Consider the following 26,084-nt stretch of genomic DNA (forward strand, 5'->3'; position numbering starts at 1 on the left):
TTGAAAATAAACACGCTTTTATTTTCGTACAAAATCAAAAAGATAGCGGGGTATGAACCCAAATTGTCAATCATAGCAAATTGCTGAACCATTCATCAAAACTTGATTAAAATCGCTGCTATTATTTCAACACAATGAATAAAAAATGCCTCCTTTTTTGTATTATACTTTTATTATAGTTTATTTTACGATTTCAAATGTTTGCACCTTAAATACAGAATCGTTCTACTTAAAAGGATTTGCCCTGCTGCTGGAAAGTTTACCAGAGAGAGTACAACGATGTCCAGTGAATAGACATCAACCAAAAATATCAATTTCTTAAATACGAATGAAAATTGACCTAATAGGTTATACAATTAATGTAACTGATAAATTTTAACAAAACTGAAGTTCGTCTCCCAATGAAATCGTGCAAGCTTTTACTATTAAATCCGTTGTCATTAAAAGTACAATGCATCTGATTTGTTTTTATTTTTTGATAATTTATTTTTGGATTTAACACGTCTTCTGGTTGGCTGGTTTGGTCTATTGGTCTATCAGCTCATAGATATAATTTTGTCATGTGACCGTGACATCATCAAGTGAACGTTGTTTCATGATTTACTCCTTAAAATTTAAACTATAAATAATGACTGCAACATTTGTTGTGTCTATTCGAAATAACCTAAACAATCACCCGATGCAACTGAGGTTATCCTCTTCAATAGATCTTATGTTAGTGGGGTTACGTTGTTCAATAGACGATCTGGTATACCATGTAAACATATGTTATGGGGTTATTCTATTGAAATATGGTATCACAGAAATTAAACCAAGGGGCAAGGAGGGATATAATAACAGCAAAACAGCAAATTGATTTGGCTTAAAACAGGTAACAATGAATTGAAAAAGGATAAAAACAGATAAAAGTAAATGAAATACTGAAATCATTCTGGTCCAGGACCAATCCATTATATCTCATTATAATCCTTTGTATTACATTCCATTTTCTATGAACATGTATTTAGAGTTATCTGAAATTGGTTTACTCAATGTATGATAATAATTTTTTGTTATCAAAAACACATGAAACAAGTAGACTCAACCATTGGACCACTATTTTGTAGATGATCTACTTTTGAGTAAAGAAGGTCTATAGAACAAAATAAATAAATTTAGTTGTTTCTGTGAAAACTGACAACTTACTCTAAATATAGAAAAAAACTAAAACCATGATTTTACAGCCACATATTGCCAAAAGTGTAGTTTCATTTCTTAACTCCAAGGGTGATATGATAAAAAAATTTATTAGAATATAAATTCCTAGGAACTCTTATAAATAACAATGGTAACCTTATTTCAAGTTTAGAAGACCTAGCGAAAAAAGCAAGAAAAGTCATGTTTTTGGTTAGAGCCAAGGTAGCTTCATTATGAAATCTCCCAATAGAAATTTCTAGTAATTAGAATACACACACTATTTAAATTACAATCATGTGTGAGTTTCTTTAAAAGCACAAACATTAATGCCGAAAAAAAAGTATTCCGTACATTGAGTAAACCTGAATTCTAGGAGACTCTAAATACATGATCATAGAAAATATAATTTATTACAAAGGATTATAATAAGATATACTGAAATGAGCCTGGATCCGACTGATTTTAATATGTTTAAACAATCAAAGCCACAATAGACCAGTACAAATTGGAAATATTTCAATAAAGAAAATCAATCGCTGCGTGAGGACATGGATGCGTTAGATCAATATAGTCGACGTGACCTAATTCGTATTAACGGCATACCTGACGGTGGGATAGATGAATCTTCCCTTCAAACTAAGGAGTTAGTTAAGGAACTTATCAAAACCATCGATAAAGATCTTACGCCTTACGATATCATTAGATCACACAGAATTGGTAGACCACGCACAAGGGAAGGCAATATAGAAGACCGAGCTAACAACAAGTTTCAGCCTCCAAGACAATTTTTTGTCAGGATTAAGGATCACAATGTTAAAAAGAGGATCCTCAGCAGCAGAAAATTCCTAAAAGGGAATATGGAATATAAGTACGTAAGAATAAACGAGGACCTGACCAAGCCGAGAAACGCCATTGAATACAAAGCCAGACAGCTCAGTATTGAGCATCATCTAAAAGACACGTGGACAGTTGATGGGAAAATTTGTGTAAAGGACAATCAAATTCAAGTCCACGTTGTCAACACAATGCCAACGTTCCTACGTTTTGTATCTATATACTGCTGTCCTGGTTCCATGGACTTTCTTGACAGGCTAGACTACAATAACAAACAAAACAGACGCGAGTATTCACCTCCAAAACTCATAACATATGCGGAAGCATGAGCGGGAGAATTAGCAGCAAGAGCATCATCAAATACATCAGATGAAAACACGAGTGACCGAATGTCTTGATTAAACTTTGAATAAAACTTCATTTACTGACTACATTTTTTGTACATATTTCTACATGTATTCAGACTATTTGACAGTCTAAATAACATCACCCATGTATATCATAACAAACCTCTTGTTCTTGCTTCAGAATTTGTCAAATGAAAAAAAAAGTGTACACTGACTTAACATAGTGATGTCAAATAGTCTGCAATTGACTTTTTGTTTTTTTGTTTTTTTGTTTTTTTTGTTTTGTTTTTATGTTTAATTTACAGTTCCTTAATTCTTTTTACACAGTTTTTGTACATATATCTTATTTGTAAATTATCCCCAGTCCTGTTAATTACACGCGAACACTTACCTTGATCGCTGATCTGTCACGTGACAAATTTAAACGTAATGAATTTACAACACAATCTTTCATAGTTAAATTTATTACTCATGAGTGAAAATGATAAAATTATAACGGTTGTTTTACATGGTGTTAAAATCCTCGCTAAGGAAATTTATATGGTTCATTTCACGCACCTATAACATAAAACAAAATCAACCTAAGGAGATATCACATTCAATTTGTTAATTTTATCGTTAAACAACACGTAATGCGAATTGCACTGCTTACATGTATAAACGTGTATGCTTAATATACATTGTAAATTGTATATAGACAGATCTTGACAAATTCAGCGATCAAACAATCAATCAATCATAACTAAAAAGAGATGATTTGACACGGTTGGTATTAACATTTGTTTTGAATTGATACGTAGATAAAGTTTTATCATTCATTCATCAATTATTGTATTTATACATGTTTTAACTCGTTCCTCCAAACTACTTGTTCAATCCATGTACATGTGCATCCTTTTTCTTTTGTTTCATGCATATTACATATTGTTATTCAATTTTTGTTCTCACAAGTTTTTTATATTTTTTACTTACACTTTTTTCACAAACATGACAAAACAGATGAAATGCTATGGTTTATTTTAACTTAGTATACGGCCGCTCTCAGTTTGACCAATTTCAACCAGATGTAACATAACTCATGGGGTTAGGAATCGAATTATATCGTATGCGAGTTGGCCAATACTCACAAGGCAAAAACATCAAACAAAGACTAACTTACATATATTGATTTCATCTGTATCAACTTATTTCTCGTTTGTAAAAGTGTCTCGCAGGCATTGGTGTTATCAATATTAATGTTCACGTTGTCGCATCAACTAGGCGTGTTCCTTAAACCTTCATAGATGAAACATGTAGACTCAAATGTACAAAATACACCCAGTGTAAATGTGAATCTCAGACTATTTATTATTTCATTTTTACTATTTGTTATACAAATTTTGCTAATCCTAGCAGGAATAGAGGTAAATCAAGGTCCAAGAGACGATAGCGATTCTTCTCAAAGTTCAATTAACTCAACTGACATGTCGGATTTCGGTGAACTTTTTTTCAAAATCAGTCTCAATTCTTCAATTAAATGTACAAAGCCTAGCCCCTAAAATAGATCTGATACAAGCTGAATACTCTGACTTCGACATTTTAGTGTTAAGTGAAACCTGGTTAAACAAAAATCATACAGACGAATCATTTAAAATCTTAAATTACCAGAACCCCTTCCGTCGTGACAGAGGTCCACACAAGGCTGGCGGGGGGATAATTGTTTATGTAAAAAATGATATACATGTCCAACGTCGAACTGACCTCGAAAGCGCAAACTTAGAAGCAATATGGTTAGAACTAAAATTTAAAGATAAAAAGGCTTTACTCGGAACCTTTTATATACCTCCTAATAGTGGATCGGATATCTGGGAAAAAAATGAATATTCTCTTGATATGGCGTCCAATGATAATACTTTTAATTACATAATGACCACTGGCGATTTTAACGAAAACCAACTAGCCCTGTCAATTCAAAAAATACATCTTTGTTAAGCCAATTTAGTCTTACTCAAAGGATAGATGAACCTACTCATTTTACTGAATCTTCGTCATCATTGCTAGATCTTTTTATAACAAACGATGCGCACATAATAACATACTGTGGAGTCGGGCCACCTTTATTAGACCAAATAACTTTTCACTGTTCCTTAATAAGTCTTTTAAACTTTCCGAAATGTCGTCAAAAAACTTTTAAGCGAAAAATTTGGCTATATGATCGCGGAGATTATGACAGATATCGTAACATCTTATCCGAAGAAAATTGGGAATCCGTAATAAACTCTTATAACGTTGAACAATTTACAACTGAATAAACAAAAACTATCATAGAAGCCGCTGAATTTTGTATTCCAAATAAAATAATAACTGTTCCAAAAAATGAACCTCCATGGTTAACAAATGATATTAAAAAAAGATAAGGAAAAAAAAATAGAATCCACAGAAAGGCTAAAAAAATATAATAACCAATCGGATTGGACAAAATTTAAGAAAATACGAAATGTAGCTACTAGTTTAATAAGAAAATCAAAGGATGATTATAACAACAATTTAATTAAAAAAATCATGAACAGTAAACCGTCCACTACATACTGGTGGAAAATGGTCAAACAAATATCCGAATTAAAAACAAACGACGCAAGTGTACCTCCATTAATGGTTAATAACAACTTAATATTTGAAATCGAAAAGGCAAATGAATCGATGTTTTTCTTCCCAGTCAGATATTGATGATTCAAGTGCTATGTTACTTGAAGAACTTCATAATATTAGTGATGACATAAGTCATATAGAACTTACTGTTACTGAAGTTGAAGATATATTGAAAATTGTTAATCCCACAAAAGCGTCTGGTCCAGACCTCACAAATCCCAAATTGTTAAAAGAAGCATCTTCTGTATTGAAGTATCCTTTATGTAAGATATTTAACTTATCGTTAAGTACGTCTACTTTTCCAGATCAATGGAAAAGAGAAAATGTTACCCCAGTTTATAAAAATAATAAACCGAATGATGTGAAAAACTATAGACCTATTTCTTTGTTGAGTGTAATTTCAAAGTGTATGGAACGCTGTGTATATAAACATGTTTACAATCACTTAAAGAGTTATAACATTTTAACAAAAAATCAGTCAGGCTTTACACGGGTGGGTTCAGCGATTAATCAATTAATTAATATATCAAATGATTTTGGGAAGGCTTTATATAGCGGTAAAGAAATTAGGGTAGTATTATGTGACAGTAAAGCTTTTGATCGAGTCTGGCATAAGGGACTGCTATTCAAACTTCAACAAACGGGCATATCGGGTTCTTTATTAAAGTGGTTTGAAAATTATCTAACAAATAGAGTCCAGCGGGTGGTTATTAACGATTCAAGTTCTGAATGGTTACCTGTTAATGCAGGCGTCCCACAAGGGTCCATTCTGGTCCCTCTCCTTTTTTGATATTATTAACGATACTGTTGAAGATATTCAAGCTCAAATTAAACTATTCGCATATGACACTTCATTATATATTATGGTTGACAATCCCACAGAAACAGCTACAATTTTAAATAACGATCTAGATAAGATTTATACTTAGTCAAAGAAATGGCTTGTGAATTTTAATGCCCAAAAGACTGAAAGTATGATAATTTCCCAAAAAAATAAATAAACCCGTTCATCCTCCATTAAATATGAATACCCAAGAGCTACAAACAGTAAGTAAACACAAACATCTAGGTGTCTTCTTTTCTAACAACTGATCCTTTGCTTTTTGGATCAACGGTACTCTCAGATGATCAAAATAGTCATTTATTTAGTTTGGTGCAGAAATATATTATCAAAAGCAAACGTTTTAACCCTTGATGTTACTGCTTCACACTTCAATAGGAACCCAAGCATTTCACACTGTATACATTACAAAAATTCATGTTTATTTTTGTATATTTTTTTTCTTCTTCTTCTCTGATGTATTTTCTACTTTTTCATATTCATATATTTATTACAGAGCATGCCAGTATTTATATTTATGTATTGTTCAATAAGTGTATTATTTGTGTAAAAGGAGACAGATTTGTAAAATCAATTTTGCTTGTTTCTGAATCCTTAATATTTATTTCATTTGTATCATATCGTTTAATGTTGATTTATCTGAATAAATATTATTTATACTAATATGTTTAAATGATGTGTATGTTACTGGAATCCTTCTCCAGATAAGGGACCACCATATTACCAGTGGTAAGACCCAAATGTTGAATGATTTTCAATTTCTAACGAAAATTGGCTGTCAAAATGCTAACATTCCAATTTCCAATAACAATTAACAGCAAATACATTCTCACAATAACAGATAACAACAAGACTGTGTCAATAGTACACGGATGGCGCACTCGATTATCATTTCTATGTTCAGTGGACCGTAAAATTGGGGTCAAAACTCTAATTTGGCATAAAAATTAGAAAAATCATATCATTGGGAACATGTGTACTAAGTTTTAAGTTGACTTCAACTTCATCAAAAACTACCTTCACCAAAAACTTAAACCTGAAGCAGGACAGACGGACAAACGAACGAACGAACAAACGAACGAACGGACGAACGAACAGACGCACAGACCGAAAAACATAATGCCCCTAAGTGGGGCATAAAAAAAATAATAGTCCTATTACAGCTAACAAGGAATAAGACAATAACAGCTAACAGCAAATATATTCTCAGAATAACAGATAACAAAGAATTAAATTGCCCCAAAACAGCATCACATTTAAACCCCTTGCCCTCTCTTTATTTGATTAACTATTGTTGACCTTATACATGTTATAGATTATAAAGATGGTAAGTTTGAAAGTTTGATCAAATATCTAAACTATCAAATTTTAAAATGATGTTTAAAGTTTTAAAATTTCATTTGTTTGGTGAAAATTTTAATTTTGGAATTTTGATATTTTAAAACTTGGATCAAAATTCCAAAAAACTAGAATTTGTAAACTTTTTAAAATTTTGAATTAATAAGTGTTACACGGATCCAGCGTCTGTCTCCTGTTATGAATTGTGCCACTTACTGGGCCTGAATGTAATTTATCCAGATTCAAGAGCCTTCATCGTAAAGGTGGCACGGTAGTATTTCCTGGCCCATAGGGATAATGATGCCTTTTTAGAATTTTCACCACTTTCTGACACTGCCCAAAATTCTACATATACAGTTAACTAAAGTACTTGCATTAAAATATTCAGAAATGAATTTGAATATGCATAATGACCGTTTACTTTTTTTGTCATCTTTATAAACCTAAGGCCACTAGTACTTTTAGGTCTTTTATCATGCAGTGAATACAAAATTTAAAAAAAATCATTTTCACCTGCATGTAAAATTATTTCATATTTTTCTACACCTGATTCATCCCTCAGTTTGGGAAAGTATGTTCAGTAGATACTGTATTTTTTGTCCAATCACACTGTTCAGATACATTGATTTAGGTAGGGTACACAATAGAGCAACCTAAATTCCGGAATGTAAATACTACCGTGCCACCTAAAGAAGTCTATAAAAATCGAAGTGAAAGTGAAAGTAAAAGGACTTAGTGATAAATAAATATCATAACTTCCGGTTCAAAACGTGTCAAACAATTCCGGATAGTATCCACTACGCTGAGCCATAGGTTGCGCGTTTTGCAGTTAAAATACTACGTCGTTAATCAATATTCACGTTTCAACTTTTGGTACAAACACTTTTAATTTTAGGGTAAATTTGTTCGAACTTCCAATTTAATGACACTCATTTAATATTCTATAATAACATGTGTTTTAATCAACGAGGGACGAGTACGGTATTCCTCGCAACAACCGTATTTCATATGCAAGTCTGGCCATAAGCCTTGTGCCGAAAAATTAGATTATTCAAATGCAAGGAAGGGTGAAAGGAAATGTTCAGCATACATTTTGTACAACAACAGACAACAACAGGTGCCCATTTTTTATGTTTTGTTTTGAAAATTATTTGAAAATCTCTGTCATGATATCAACAAAGGTAAGCTTGATTCTCAACTGACTTGACTCTTTCTTGGCTTTACATGGTGCAGAGCTAGCCGTATCATAACAAGACGCATTAGTTTAGTCAATATATTTATGTTTCAAGGACCTCTAGACTTCACATGTGGCTTGAAAGTTTGGGGTAATATTAATAATAAATACAAGAAAGACGATGATTGGCCAATATTCAGCCTCTGTGTCAAAACCAAACTTTATGTTATTTACTTGAATAAGATAACCCCAAACTAAATGCTTATTACTGTGTTACCCTATTTGAATAGTATAACTCTATACCATATGCTAAATTTGTATCATTTCTATGCTGTATTACTTGAATAAGATAGCCACATACCATATGCTAGCATGGTTATATTACTATGTTACCCTATCTTCATAGAATAACCACATACCATATGTTAACATGGTATACCATATCGTCTATTGAACAACGTAACCCCACTAACATACGATCTATTGAAGAGGATGACACGGGTTGTATCGAGTGAAACCATGAACACTGTTAAATTATTCTGCTACACGGGTTATTTAGTGTGCACCACGTTTTTGATGTTAGTTCTTCATAGACAGAGAAAATATTACTGTCATTCCTTAAATATTTTTTCTTATTCGTAAACTTATTATTAATAGCAAGTAATATAACTAAAGAGCCCTTTAGCTACTATTTTTATATAAAAAATGATGTACTAACGTCTACGTTACAGAAAATATTCGATTTCTGACTCCAACATAATGTAAAAAGTATACTTAGGTTCACCATCTCTCTATTTGACTGATGGGTTATTCAGTAGCAACCTCGATCGATGCAAATTGCTGAACACGTATTTCTAAAATAACCCTTTTCTGGTACATCTGAGACAGAAATCTTTGATGCCAAAAGCATTGAATATTTGAGAGAATAAACCATTGTAAAAAGAATAGGGCTAAAACAAAACTCATATAAAGATATGAATATAAAAAAGGATAGATGGAACCTTGGTTGTGATACAAAATCATTATGTATTTACATTAATGATACAGTCAATCATTCCAATACTGTAGGACTGTCGAATGGACGTATGGTACGTGTAAGTTTTTAACACATGGCTATATCATATCTTGTATACTAATGCAAAATTTATAATGATCTGAGAATTTAATTTAGTGGTTGTTGTTGGTTGACTGTCATATTTTTTTGGTTTATTTGTTTTTCGGATTTATTTAGGCTGTCAGTATTTCTAGTTTGAATTGTTTCACATTTTGTTATATCGGAACGTTTTATAACTGAATTTACGATATGGTCTTTGCCCATAGTTGAACGCCATACAGGTAACAATAGTTGATTAAACGCATGCCAATTTTGACTCTGATTTATATTTTTCTCATTTACAATCATACCACATCTCCATATTTTTAATTATATGACTTAAATATAACAATATAGCCGAATGGAAGAAGAACCCTTACATGAGTTTGAATATCCCTTTGGTATCTTTTGCCTTTTTAACGCCTATAGTTTTGATATTTCAGTCAAAAACTGCAAAAAGAAACTATCGACATTTCAGTACAACAACTTCAACATAGATTGTAAGATTTTCTGAAATTTCAACTTATATATGACTTTTTTGTAGGTCGTACATGTATATTTTTAAAATAACAGCAAAAACTGTCAAAATTAAAACGCATGGATTTTTCCGAGGCTATTATTCCAAAACAGATTGAAAGATTTTCTGTTAATTCTCAGAGTAGTTAGTAGATATAGGAAGATGTGGTATGAGTGCCAATGAGACAACTCTCCATCCAAGTTACAATTTATAAAAGTAAACCATTATAAGTCAAGGTACGGCCTTCAACACGGAGCATTGGCTCACACCGTACAGCAAGCTATAAAGGGCTCCAAAAATTACTAGTGTAAAACCATTCAAACGGGAAAACCAACTGTCTAATCTATATAAAAACGAGAAACGAGAAACACGTATGAACTACATAAACAGACAACAACTACTGTACATCAGATTCCTGACTTAGGACAGGTGCAAACATTTGCAGCGGGATTAAACGTTTTAATGGTACCAAACCTTCTCCCTTTTCTGAAACAATTGTATAACATCACAACATAGAAAGACACACTATAAAATATTAATTGGAAGGCTTAACTCAATCAAAAAACGTAAATTAACACACAATGAACGAATAAATTTGACCTGTGACACCTGAATGCAAATACACAGTTAATAAAAATTATAAGGGATAAATAATTAAAGATCTTGTTGTGATTATTATTTTGTGGTGAACATTTTTAACCTAACTCCTTTGTTATTTTTTAAAAAATAGTCAGAAACTGCAAGCATCGGTCAAAATAAATTTTTTAGAGGCAATAACTCCACAACGAGTGTTCGATTTTTCTTAAATTTTCAGGGTAGATAATCTTTTTGTACATTTTAGGTTTACTCTTTTTACTTAGCTCTTATAGTTTGTTTTATAGATAACAATTAAACAAATTGTAAAAATTGTTAAAAACTTACATTTCTGGGGAAATAACTTCATCATATGCATATAGGGTCTTCAGATTTTTCTGAATATTTCTGATACAACTTGCCATATTGATAATTTTTCACATTATATTTTTAACCGAACAGACAATTAAAAATCAACAATAACGGGTAGCAGATCTTTCCACAAATTGAAGGTATATACAAAAAACTTGTTGTGCGGACACTTTGTACCCCACAAGTTTGTATCTTACTGCTACTGGTTTTTACATACTATCCAAAACTGCAATTTGGTTATTATGTTCTATAGTTAGCCACGGTTGTCATGTTTATCAACCTGGATGACAATCACAAACATTATAGAATACATCATATAGAATCAGAAAAATCAATTAATCGGTTTCAGAGGAATAAAAGTTTAAAAGAAAAACGGACGACGAACAAATAACGACTGCCGACTGACGCAAATTGATGCAAAACATTTATGTGGCCCTAAGGGCAAGTTTGGAAAAAAAAATAAATATTTCCTTTTTTAAATCAAAATTCGATCATTCATCCCCCGAAAATTAACTGTCTATTAGAATTCGGTCATTCACCTCCTTCTCCCAAAAAGTAGTTATTTGTATATCTTATGTCAAGTATCTGTTTCTATGTTACTCTGGAAGAATCTAAAAGAAACCACCAAAATGTCTACGGTCAGCATCAAATCATACAAAGCCTTATGATATCAGCCACTGTAAAATTTTATTTTATTACACAGTAACAAAAACATCTTTGGCTGTGCATGAAACCATCGTCTTGTTCATGTTGTATAATGACAAATGTATATCTGTATTATAATATCAAATCAGAGCGTTAAATGATAGTCCTGTTCAAAACTGTAAACAAGCGAATTAAATGTATAATGCAAAATCTGCACACAGTAAAAATCTAATTACAATTATGATCATGGTATGATAATTATCTTTTTTGATAGAGACTTAAAGGAATAATACGTATTGGTTTTATGAATACAGTTATTGTATAAAACTTTGTGTGAAATACAGCTGTTTGTTAAATTGCTGTACGTGGAAGATATACTTGCACAATATTTCTTATTTTTATGCTAAAACTAAAAATAAATTTATGATAAGGCTGCTGTAAAACATTTCAGTTGATGTATTGTTTTCATGCTATATTGAATATGTTCTCAAGTTCTCGCTATATAACCAATTAACATGTACACTCAAATAAATAGGTACAAGCGGAGTATTATTAAGTCCGCTTTTCACATCTACAAATTATCGAAGACCATTATACGGAATATGATGCAGAATTCAATGTAAGAATATCCGTTTGAAAGGAATATTTAAATCTGTTTTGGGAAAAGGATTAATAATACATTTGATGAACTATTAAAAGAAAGGTCTAATACATATAATAACGATGAGGATAGCAAATTTGAGATAGTTCCCCGGCGGTTGAAATTAAGGAATACTTCGAAAGTGATAACCTAGGGACTAATTGTTAATAGGTTCAAATATAAAAATTCACGTTTTTTTTTTATCATTATCTACATGTATGTGCTTGCCTCAGTGACGGAACATAGAATGCAGAAGTTATCGGTTGCTGTCAGCTTTATACTTGCTTTACTTTATTTTTTTAGTACGATTCAAACCCTTGGTTTTCCTTCGTGTTTTAAAGTAATGAAAAAAAATAAAATAACAAAAATACCGAACTCCGAGGAAATTCTAAACGGAAAGTCCATAAGCAAATGGCAAAATCAAAAGCTTAAACACATTAAACGAACGAATAACAACTGTCATATTCCTGACTTGGTACAGGCATTTTCTTGTGTAGAAAATGGTGGATTAATCCTGGTTTTATAGCTAGCCTTACTATAAAAGATTTCAATGAAAGACATTGTCGGCGAGGATTCAGCTGAACAAACGTTCCGTTACGTTAAGAAAAAGATTCAGACGGTTTATGGTTGATTGCAATTTACAATTGCTACTGGATAATCGTTATCATGCATAGTTACGATGCATACTATCAAAGGTCTTGGTATTGTTATTTCTGAATAAGCTGTATTCTTTTTTCTTTGTTTGTCAATTGTTGTAATCTTGGGATTAAAATCGGTAAATGAAAAGCAATCATCATGTCTGAAAACATTGTTTAGATATTTTCTACAATCAAAGTCTTCAACCTAGAGCTTTTATGTTGTCATGTTTGATGAATATTTCCATCACATACGTCTTAATACATAACTTCTTTCAAGATAAATACCTGCTATTTATTTCGCTATTCCATACAAAGAAATACATGTATTTACTGTTGTGGTACAAAATAGAAAAACTAGAACGAAAATATTCGACAGTAGACACGATTTCAACTTCCCTATAACTAATTTTCATTGTTTTGTACGGCGACTTACTTCATATCGTATTCCATGGCTTGTCAATCTCACAGCTTGTACGGTTTAATATAATATGTTTCAATAAAGCTTACTTCATTGAACGAATCCGTGCATCAACTCATTTTCTCCTTTTACAATGTTACAGATAAAACAGAATTTGGATTCCTTCAAAAAATTCACAATCGTTTTTTATTGTTATGTCGGTAATAGAACAAACACTTTGATAAACTATATATTCAAACTTTGGTATTTTCTTATATCTTTTCACACCACGGGCTACATGTATATGCGTCATATACTTATAAATCTTAAATGTTTTTCTTTCGTTAATCTTATTTAATATTTGTACTGGCCTCTTACAAATACTGAACGATTTCAACTAAATGATGCGTCTTCATACAACCTCTTGTGATTGTAAATGTTGTACAAATGTAGTTTCAGATGTTGATGTTGGTGTTTTCTTGAACGGCACATTGTGTTTTGTTTTTATGTGTAAAACTGTGCAATATGTGTCATCTACATGTAAATTTAAGGTAAATTAAAATCATATTATATTCAGACCTTAAAATCACTATGAATATTCATAAAACTGAATTAATCTGATTCTTTTTTCTTTATGAAAGTCATACGATTTTCAACACTTCAATTTTACGTCAAACAGGACACTCGACGCTCGAACTCCTTTGAAAATGTATACTCACTTCTATCAAGTGTGATTTTCGAATCACGAGACACTGGTACTTCCTGGTACAATTATTCCGTTAAAGGATATTTGTTTTATCGCATTGGTTGATTCCAATATTAATAAGAAGACATGTTTACCTTTTGACTTTAAAATCTCTGTAAATGTTCGATATATATGAAAAACGTAATATGTTAGCATTTATTGCTTTTACCAAAAATCTTCAATAATGTTAGACACTTTAGGTTTTATGCCGAATAAGACCCTTTATGTGCCTCCTCATTTGAGAGTGTTAACGTTCTTCAGAGTGTTGTTGTGATATCACGAGACTCTAGGTTCTTCCTGGTGCAATCTATTAACTTATTGAGTAAAAGGCATTTCCACCAGATAGTCAAAATGTTACCGTCGTATAATATGCTGCTTTGTTTCTTGTTCAGGATGACAACCTTTGGAAATACGCTGACAATTAGTTCTACGGTTAATAGTACTGAATTAGATTCTGGGATATTTACAGGTGAGACGGACACAATAATCAAAGATATAAGTTTGCAAAATAATCGCCAAAATTGATAAATTGTTAATATTGTGTAATAAAGTTGAAAAATGTATATATTCAAAAGTTAAGTGTTTTAAAAATCGATTCAGGCTTATATGAATTTTAAAGTTATTGACAATTGTAAATAATTTAAGAGGTGGCTAGATTTTGTTCTTTACAGCAATGGTGGAATAAAAGATCAAAATGTACACCTTTCATGTCAAATTCATTGATTATTTACAGTTTGTGTCAAACATATGATTTTAGTGTAATTTGATTGATCAATATGTTGCACTTTTATTTTTCTTCAATATTTTTGTTATCGAAACATACCACATCAATAATATTTCATTTTTGTAGCTACTGACATTTGAGTTTCTCAGTATTTACACGTAGTCCGCTTATATACAACAAACATAGTTGTATTTTCTTGTATCGGCTGCCTCAAAGTTGTTAAAATGAAAACAACAGCGCATAGTAACCTTATTTATTAATTCATAATTTAGATTTATAATTTTAGAAAATGTAATAGTTGAAAACTGAAATGTCAGGCTCCAAACTGTCAATAAGCTTATCGTTATCATATCCTCCCATTCAAATATTGCTGAATATTTTGCAAATAAATCTTATTTCAGTAATGACTACATGTCATACCTTTACGTCTACATTCAACTGTATTGCTATAATGTATTCTATTTTAAGAAGGACTAACTATCAATTCTTCGTGTGAGACTTCACATCAGTGTAGTGGAAAGCTTGTTTGTTTCAATGGACAATGTCAGTGTTGCGAAAACCACATCTGGAATGGCAACAACTGCATTGGAGGTAATGAGATTATCTTATGTTGAAGATTTATTGATTTTTTGTCACGTCATATTCTATTATTTAAATAAGAATGCTTCTTTCTTATCAAAAAGAAATTATGGTTTAATTTTGAATTTCAACAATTCATTTTCATGCTTTAACTAATTTACTAATTATATGGAAGAAAACTAAAGATAAACTATGAGGTTAAATTTATTTCATATCCTTCATTAAATCATATGGATTTGCCATTAAAATTGATAAATAAGTTTGCATTGTTATAAAACTTTTGCACTATTGCCAAAAAAAAAAAAAAACGTTTATGTGACAAAAAAAGAATGACATACGCAGTCTTTGGAAAGTGCGAATCCAGAAAACCGTTTCTTATGTAGAGTCGCGATATTTTCTAATATGAAATTGTAAAAATGAAGACATTTTATGAGGAAAAATATGTTTGGGCAATAAATAAAAAGTTTAATATTAAAATACATAAATACATCCAGTACGGAATTAATTCTCGCGACACCGACGAGTTTTATGTCTTACCATTAATAAATAGAGTGAATAATCGATAATTACCAGCCTTTTAAGTTCGTTGTAAAGGGACAAGGTCTAGTTGACTAGTTAAAAGAGAAACACAGTAAGATTCTTTTATGGAATTATACACTGTTAACCTATCCTTTAAATATAATCGAAAATCAAGTCTTGAAATATGCTCAATATCAAAGTAGAAGCAAAAGTTTATGTCCTTGTAAAAATTGTACTGCTACGTTTTTCTTTGTAAATAAATTATGTAATCTAATTTATTGTATTGTAGACGCAATATTTTGTTAAATGTTGATGCGCCATGTTTTTATTGTAATTAAATGTTTCCTGTTAAATGCAGCAGCAGTTTTTAAGCCCCCTTTTTAACCCCGGAATGAACTTTATAACAACTCTTCTAAAAAATATTTGTTATGGCTCACGTTATATGACAGATGTTTTCCACTTGTTCTGTTGATTGATAGCGTTTGATTTTATCAGTGTTTATGGACATCCTCTTTTTGAATATGCCCATGAGTTTTCGTTCAAATAGGTGGCATCGACATAACATCTATAAAGTTTTAATGTGAACATGTCGAAAAGATACATTTCCGATATGCTTACTACATGTCATCTGTATAATGGCGTTTAGATCCTAAACACAATTCTAAGTACATCGTTTGTTCACATTTTTAATATGTTTAATTGCGTTATATTTAGATTGAAGAAATTGTCGACATTTTTATTAATTATAAGAAGGTGTGTTTTAAAAATGGGACCACTAACGATTAGTCAGTTGATATTTGGTATGCATTTTTATAAGTATTAGCATATTTTTTGGGTTTGTACGGCCTCGCCCCCTAAACGATGGCTCATTGACTTCGAAAGTTTTCATCGCTTACAGCTAAAGTTTGTGATAAGATCAAGGTTTAAGGAGAACCATACACAATAGGTCAATGATATTTGGTTTACTGCTGTAACAGCATGCAACTATCTCATTTCCTAGGAGATTTTTTGGCCCTGCAACTTCCATTATCTTTCGTTGACTTTGAATGTTTGGCAAAGTCTTCATGATAAAGAATTGTCATTTTAGTTTCAACAATTCGTCGCTAGGCTTCCAAAATGTCGTATATGACTTTTATTTTGCTAAAATTGCTCTTTCACACAAACGGTCTTGGCGGTAGGAAATCTCATATGTTAAAAAATATTTTACATTAAGATTAATAAAAACATTTGAAAAAAGAAATGTGAAAAAATTTGTCATCTCAATTGTTCGTGGAGTTTGCTACCAAAACTGTTTTATAATGGCTCTGGGAATCAAGAATTTGCGCATTTGTATAATTCTGTGAAAATTAGGTCAATGTTTGTGTTATCCAAGTTTTTATTTCACAGCCATTTAAAAGAAAGTCTTAAGTTCACATACGACATTTTTTAAGCAAGCATATATATTTCAAACAATATTATAAAGCCTGTTTGTGAGATTTTATTGTTGTTGAAGAATTAGTGATTTACTTCATTTTGAAGCTCATCGACGAATCGCATTTAACTGTAAACATTACATAGAGACATGACAGCTGATACATATATCTGTGTCAACACTTTATTATTCTAGACTCAGTTAGATATATAGTAATATGTATTCCTACTTGTATTCATCTGATGAGTAAACCTTTTTCAACTGATTTGCATAGTTTGTTCTTATGTTGTACTGTTACACCACTGTTAGACGAGGGTAATTGCCTTCAAACTTATTAAACCCAGCCACATTCTGTATGTGCCTGTCCCAAGTCAGGAGCCTGTAATTCAGTAGTTGTCGTGTGTTGCTGTGTAACACATTTGTTCTTCATTCATTATTTTGTACATAAATAAGGCTGTTAGTTTTTTCGTTTGAATTGTTTTGCATTTTTCATTTCGGGGCATTTTATAGCTGAATTTGCGGTATGGGCTTTGCTCATTGTTGAAGGCCTAACGATGACCTGAAGTTGTTAATTTCTGTGTCAATTGGTCTCTTGTGGAGAGTTGTCTCATTGGCAATCATATCAAATCTTCTTGTTTTTATATTTACACTAGCTAGATTTTTTTTTGCGGTGGACATTGGAAGGTAAATACTGTGCAATATTGATTGGAAAACCAAAAACTATCGACGCGCATGGGAAATTGAACATCGTGTATGCTTCTTTATAAGCGTTCGACTGGTTAGATATGTATGTATATCATATTTATGAAAGTTCTGTGATAGTCTGTCTGTACAATCGAACCTATCGAACCTGTCATGACTAATGTCGATGTTTCTACTCTGTTTGGATGTATTGTGTCATATCATCGTATTCGTTTCATATAAAAAAAGAATCGCATTTCTACTAGAAAAATATTGCATTGGAAAAGTTTTTTTTATGATAAACGCTATTCTATAAGAAAAACGTCCCATCCATATAAGAACATATATAACAGTTTTATCCTATTACAAGTAATTATGACATAGAATGCAATCGGATAAGTTCAATGGCCATTCCACTGTCTTTGGTACATCATTGTCAAAGTATTTGGACACTTCATAATTATAGATTTTGCAAATAGATTTTGTAATGCAAATGCATATTTACTCGTAAATATGCAACATACTTAGGATAAAATGTTCAAAATTCATGGCAAGTTGTATATACGTTTGTCCTAGGCTTTTTAAATACGTCTATGTTTTCAAAAGAATAAACAAGTTCTTTCCGATAAATTTCTTTTATTTCTACCAATGTCAACATACGTATGTGATTTCCCAATAATGCATCTCATTTACAAATGAAAGTATCGCTACTCCACATAAGAAACGGTTTTCTTGATTCGCACTTTCTATAGACTGATACACATTATTCCTTTTAACTAAAATGGTGTATCCATCGGTAAGAAACTTAATATAAGTTAATACTTTATAGATATTTGTAGAAAAAACTTTTCATTCCAAATGTAAACATACGGCAGAATGCGAGACAACATTGTTCTGTGTATATGGAACCTGTCAATGTGCACAACTGCACTACTGGAATGGAAATATCTGTGTTACTAGTAAGTTTAAAATACCACGATTCCAAACACATAAACGATATGAACTAATATCTTCAGTTTGTTCCTATGGTATTCTGCATGAGCAATATTCCATGTTAGGCATAGGAATGAGTACACACAGACATGTTTAGCCCCGCCCTCAATCTTGTTTACCCTTTTGTTATGGTTTCTTTTTGTCTGTTCAAGGATTTTTGGTAATTTGTTTACTATAGACTTGACAGTTGGTTTGCTCTTCGTCATCTGTCAAGTTTTGTTATCCTTGAACTTTCAATAGTTTACTGTTCTTAATGAATGATAATGGCCGATAAAGGACATTATTTTTATTTGAATATTAAACACTTATATTTAAAAATAGAAGTCATGAAAAAGAAGTCAAGCAGGTTTATTTTCCAGAAAGATTTATTTATAAAAATGTTTGCATTTAGTCATAGGATTCAAATGCAAAATAACATTTTGTAAATTTGGTGCGCGCAAAGCTCCAGCATAATGGAGGCTCAACCCTTTAAAATGATGGACCTCGGTGGTTGAGTGGTCTAAGTAGTTTATTTGCACTGATTAACCACCATCACCAATAAAATAAAATGACCGTCATGATGTAGCGAAACGTGCTGATTATGACTTTAGACACGCTATTGAGATATGAATATGCGAACATATGAGTAACTACTTGCCCGTATTTGACCAAAAATGAATAGCAGAATTCATCAAATAAAAATGTGACAATAACGAAGATGTTTAGTAAAACCAAGACACAACAGTTGGCCGCGATTATAAATGGAAATCAATTTGTTTGTTTAAAACAGAATCTACTTAATTAATATTTTTTCTCAACATCAAACAAATTGGTTAAAACGTGATCAAATTTTTCAAAGGGTCATGAATATTATTTTTTAGAAAAGATATCTAATGACACTTGTCAGAATTCAAACGAATGTGGAGGAAAACTTGTGTGCGAAGATGGAGTATGCCAATGTCTTGTTGATTTATTTTGGAATGGAAACCAATGTATATTTAGTAAGTAATATACTTATTTCCGGACTTGATATCGTCTTACCTTAATTTCAGACCACTTGTAAAGTTAAAGATGAAAACATTCAGTACACCAACTCCATCAAAAGATTTGAGCTAAACTTAAAATGTTTGCTTGTTGCTAATTGAATTGGACTGTACGCCAATTTTTTAAAAGTGTCTTTCCTCAGTTTTTAGTTCGTGCAATCAACATAAAATTACAGGAAAACTGAAATTTTTGGTACAAAACATTTCCTTTTAATTTTTGCTATCTGATAAGGGACTTTCTGTTTTGAATTTTCCTTGGAGTTCGGTATTTTTGCTATTTTACCTTTTAAGAAAAAAGATGCGAAAGATACCAAAAGGGCATTCAATTTGATAAGTCAAAACGTAACTGACCGAACAATACGAACAATTCTCATTTAAATTGATATTCTGTCAAAATGCGGTTAATGTCCAAATTCTTGTATTTATAGATTCTACTACTACATCGAGGGAAATATTACTATGTTTATTTACATTTGATAACTTCTTTTATATTAACAATTTCAACTTGGAGGGTTTGAACATATCATATCCCTAGAAATACATAGGTCAAATGATTGTTTTGCTGATTTTAAATTAAGCAAAATCTTAACGTTTTCTGTACACACGTTGTAGTTTTTTTAACACCATCAAGTATGTTTATAAAAATACAACACTTCTCAATATTTTCACGTGTTGTAAGTTGCAAACAGTCAAGACAAACAAATTAAGTTCGATTAGCTCTATAACAGGATATACGTATGTAATGCCGTTAATCTGTATTATTATTTCACATCTCTGAATGATTTAAAGTTTTTTTTTAATCACGAGCCTTTAAAAGTTGACATGACAGTGATTATTTCATTGCAGAAAAAATAAATGGACACTCATGTGGTTCCTATATTGAATGTGCAGAAAATCTGGAATGTAGGGAACATCTTTGTCAGTGTTCAGAATCTGAGTACTTGGACAACTCCAAATGTTATCCAAGTAAGATATTCATTGATATGTCAATATACCGTGATTGAACACCTATGTACTAGACCGCAAAGTATATAATAAATGCTTTTTATTTTTACGATTTGAAAAATATTTTTGTTTTTTTTATACTCGCATACTTAGTGCTTTAAAATAACTATTTGCAATTGCAATGCAAATAGTATAATTTGCCAAATATGTTGTATTTTGCCATGACTCTTGAATGAAATTATCTTTTTCGTTAACTTTTTGGCGTTTTTTTACTGATTAGATGGATATCCGTTCATTAATTTAACGTAAATAAAAATAACAGCAAAAGTGAATAGTTTCTTTCCAAAATTATATATTACAGATATAAATTCAATTTTTCTCACGATAAACAGGCATATTACAATATAAATTATGTAAATCATTGACCGCTCCCGACATGTGTAACTTCAAAGCATATTTTAGCGGCTTTCGATGTCTTTCAAAATTACTGCACTTTTCTTGTATCCCTGGTGCTTTCGGCTAGAGAACCGTCGTACACAAGCATCACACAAGTTGGCACTCCGAGGCGGGTGGGGAGCAGGAAGGGGAACTGTGGTTTATTTTTATCAATAGTACCGCTTAAGTCGACGCTAGGGGCTGTCTTGACCTTGTTGTAGGTTATGAATGATTCGTTCATTGTTGAAGACCCTACATCAAATGTCAATATGAAGAACAGGAATAAGAGCCCTGTTCATTGATATTTTTTTCATTTTTTCTATATATTGTGTGCGATTTTGTCCCATGTACATTATTCCATATCCTTTTATTTTCTACGTAAAGTCTTCTACAAGAATAAAGAGAAGATGTAGAATGATCGCCAATGAGACAAATATCCGCCAGAGACTAAATTGTGTGGTTGTACGCAATTATAGGTCGCCGTATGGCCTTCAACAATTACCAAGTCCCATTGAATATAGAAAACTATAAAAAGCCTAGATATGACATAATTAAAAAAAAAAGGAGAACACTTTATATATGTTGATTATTGAATCAAAAGAAATGACAGACAGCAGCACAAGACAGCAACTGAATTCATAGTTCATAATTTGAGAAAAAAAATAAAAACAAAACGTGATGCGTTCGAAGCGCTTTTTCGATTAACCTTCATCAGGAACAGTCAGAGCCGAATATTCAAAAGCCAGACAAAACTTCTTCTGAGCGTTTAACCCTCCTAACAACCTGAGACAGTGGTGTGACAGCTCAACATAAGAACAAATTGAAACATCAGTTGAAAAGGTTTTGACTCATTAGATAAACACGAAGTACAAAACACTAACACTTAGACAACATACAAAATGTACTGATCTTAGAGTACATCACAACGAGTCAGAGAAAAACATGACTTCGTTGAATGCTAAAATGTATAAGTTCGATAGGGTGTTAGAACACAAGTGTTAACTATGATTCTAGTTACGTACTAAATATGTTTTTTAGGAAAATCTGTAAACAATGTATGTACCAAAGAGGAGGAATGTGAAACCAATTTATATTGTGCTAGAAGCGTATGTCAGTGTGCTTCTTCCGATTACTGGACAGGATCAACGTGTTCCATAAGTATGAATTTATTGTCCTACATATTTTATGGTAAATTGGAAAGTCTTCCGGGAATTCCATTTATGAAATACAACTAACATCAATTTAAAGTAAACGTCATGATTTATTTCATATTGTCTTTTTCAAACTTTATATTAAAAAGGACCAGAAAACGTTTAAATAATGGAATTGTATGCGACTGTCATACAAGTGAGAGGTTTAGCTAGCTATTAAACCAGGTTTAATCCACCATTGTCTACATAAGGAAATGCCTGTAACAAGTGAGGGATATGACAGTTGTTTTCTATTCGTTTGAGCTTTTGATTTTGACATTTTATAACAGACTTTCAGATTTGAATTTTCCTTGGAGTTCGGTAGTTTTGTTATTTTACTTTTTAGTACTGATGAATTCCAACTATACAGTCCGCCAAAAGTTAAGCACCACCTATTTTTATTGCATCGAAATTTGTTTCATTTAAAAAAATCAGTTAATCCTCGAAAAAGAGAAAATATTCATGTAGCAATTTTGCTAACATATACCATAAACAAACCGTAGACTTAAGTTTGTTCACCTATGCAGGTTCTATGCATTTGAAATTTGCGTTCATAGAAATAGTGAAAATTACACAAATCAGAAACGGAATTTAAGTTTCACTGTGATTTTATTTTTATACAACAATTAATCACCCAATATCATTAAAATCTCTACAAATAATTTTTAGTATGTTCGGCAAATTTAATGTCAATATTTGAGTCAATATAGGATGTGTAACACCCTCTCTTCCGGTACAGTTCCATAACACGGAGTCTCATACTCTGTACAAGCCTTCTGAAGTTTAGTTGAGCAAATTTATTACATTCAGCAACAATTGCGCTTCTTCAATCGCTAAGATTTGCAAAGGTGGATCTCTGCGATTGAGATTTCTGCCAAATACATCCCAGACATGTTCGATAGGGTTCATGTCTGGAGACATGGGAGGCCAAAAGATAGTGTCAATGGCTTCTTGCTCTTTGTATTCTTTGTACTCGGTTACAATCCCTGCCCTGTGTGGTCTAGCATTGTCGAACATGCACAAGGGTCTTGAAGCAAGTGGAGAATTATCAAAATGAGGGACTACAATGTTTCTAAGCACCAAATCCCTGTATGTCTGTCCGTTCATGTTACCCTGCAGAATATGCATACCCACCTTACAACAGTATGAGAAGAAACCCCATACTGTAACACCACCAGCAACGTATGCAGCCGTTGGGCAAATTTTGTTTGGTCATTAGCAGTTTTATTTCCACGACCAACTCGTATTCTGCCGTCTATTGGTCGTAACAGAAACTTACTCTCATTTAAGCAATGAACATTTTGCCAGCTTCTCATGTTCCAGCGTCGATGGTCATTAGCCCTTTGAAACCTGATTATACGGTGCCTGGCTGTTAGGGCAGGTCTCTTGACAACACGACGTGCTCTTATGTAGCCTCTATGAAGTCCACGGACCAATGTTCGAACACTAACATGACCACCTTGACGCCAGTGGTGTCTAAGTTGTGGGGCAGGAGTAAATGGGTTGGCTTTAGCACAACCAATAAAGAGTCTGTCATCACGATCGGTAGTTTAACGGGGTCTTCCGGACCTTGGTCTATCATTTACAGTTCCTGTGTCAACATGACGTTGTACAAATCTGACAATGACGGTGTGTTTAACATTGAAATGGTTACCTATGCAACTAGTGCTCCTACTGGCATTTGACATGTCAGTTGCTTGTCAAGGTTCAGTCACATATAACTTACCTCTTGCCATATTTCACAGTGACTTGGTGAAGGTCAAATTTAACCTGTACGCGGGACAGTAGGACGATGATTTAAAGGCATCGAAACAGTGTATTCGAAAAAGTGTAGATGACCTTTAATAAAAAATTTCTTGGTGTGTTTATCGGAGTTTATTTTTTTTTGGTCGTAATGAATTTTCTTAGTGTATGTTATAGGCAATTTATAACACCAAACATAAATATTTTTTTCGCAATAGTTAAAAAACTATTGCCAGTTATATTTAGGTGGTGCTTAACTTTTGACGGACTTTATATATAAACGGTTATTAGCGTTGTGCGTTGGTCAATTTTGTGTCTGCATCCCAACGTAGTGTATTCCCAAAAGTATTGTTATTCAATATATTATTGTATATATTAATGTCTCTATACAGCACGACATCATAAACTGGATCCCGAAAATGCTTGGTAGAATTTCGTTCGGTGTACACGTTAATGACAAAGCACCCTAACGCCATAAAGTAATTTTGGAAAAATATTTCTTTCCAGTTTGTTGGTATTTACCGCAATTTTAAGTGTACTTTGCTATATGAAGGATCCCTGTTTATAATTGTCGGACGTAACCGGACTACTCAAAGTTAACCACCGATCTCATGCAGGAACACTACCAACCCTTATCAATAGCGATTGGCGTCGAAACACCTTGCCACGAACAGGGTTCTAGAATTTATAAAATATGAGCAGGAATAATTACATATATATATATAGCAGAGAAACATATTAAACCAAATTTGAATAAGAATTTAAAAATATATATATACTTTGATTGTGAATTTGGAGGTTATAATTGTAAATTGAAAATTCATGACTAGCAATTTAAAACAAAATGGAAAACAGTTCAATAAATGTACGTATGATAAAATGGAATTGGAAGTACGAAATGCAAACAATAATACTAAAACAAAGTGATACAATGCATATTGGGCCACTGTTGATGTACTTAATAAAACTTCAGATATTTATGATTTGAAAATTTATAATGCACTTCCAGAAAAAGAAGAGAATGCCCTCTGTAATTCATCACTTGAATGTAAAGCAACGCTCCAGTGCAGAACAAATCACTGTGTTTGCTGTCAACAGGACTTCTGGAATGGACAGCTGTGTGAGAGGAGTAAGGGTCATAGTAGTTAAAATCAAATTATAACTTCATATCCGTTATAATAATCCTTTCAGGGATGGCATGACTATATATTTAAATCACGAAACTAATACTGATATTTAACTAGCTTGTGTAAAAATACAACTGAATTGAAAAAAACACACAAACGTAAGTCGACATTTTGCAAAGCAATTACAGCACATACATTAAAACAGAAAGATTCTTGTATTCGTTTATGTTTTATTTTTTTTTTATTTTAAACTGTTACTTAAGGATATGACAAACATTCGTTTTCATTTTTGTTTTAATGGTTTATTTTGATTTCAAAGGATTTTTTTTTCAAATATCTTTTTGGTTTTGCATGTCTTCTACATAACAATGACTAAACTAATTTCAAAACATCAAACAATTTTAGATAGATGTTGTTCTTGTTTATTGTCTGAAAAATAAAACCACTTTGACAAACGATATTAGTTGTGTTAAAAGTTTAATGATGTCTACACTATGTGAAACATGATATGATTTTCTATGTTACGTCATACAATAATATTACAATGTAATTTTAAACTTTTATGTAGGGGACACGATAACAAAACGATAGTCATTTTTGTTTTCAAAAGGGCATTTCGTTTTCAGAGTATCGTTTTGTTTTCATAAAATCATTTTTGATAGAGATTATGGCCGCGCTTCAATTTATATTTACTCTTTCTGTATGTTATAAACTGCTGAAACTTTAGAATGCAAATGTATTTAGAGACATTTAATTT

The 26,084-nt window shown here is 31.9% G+C and overlaps 1 long non-coding RNA gene across 1 annotated transcript; it reads left to right on the plus strand.

The window, feature by feature from the left end:
* Positions 1–22,337: 22,337 nt before the first annotated feature.
* On the plus strand, positions 22,338–25,327 carry LOC127702922 (uncharacterized). Its single transcript, XR_007982569.1, has 2 exons — positions 22,338–22,425; positions 25,210–25,327. It is a non-coding gene; the product is annotated as an uncharacterized LOC127702922 (long non-coding RNA).
* The last annotated feature ends 757 nt before the right edge of the window (positions 25,328–26,084 follow it).

Source organism: Mytilus californianus, unplaced genomic scaffold (assembly GCF_021869535.1).
Source record: "Mytilus californianus isolate M0D057914Y unplaced genomic scaffold, xbMytCali1.0.p SCAF_5, whole genome shotgun sequence".
Lineage (NCBI taxonomy): Eukaryota > Metazoa > Mollusca > Bivalvia > Mytilida > Mytilidae > Mytilus > Mytilus californianus.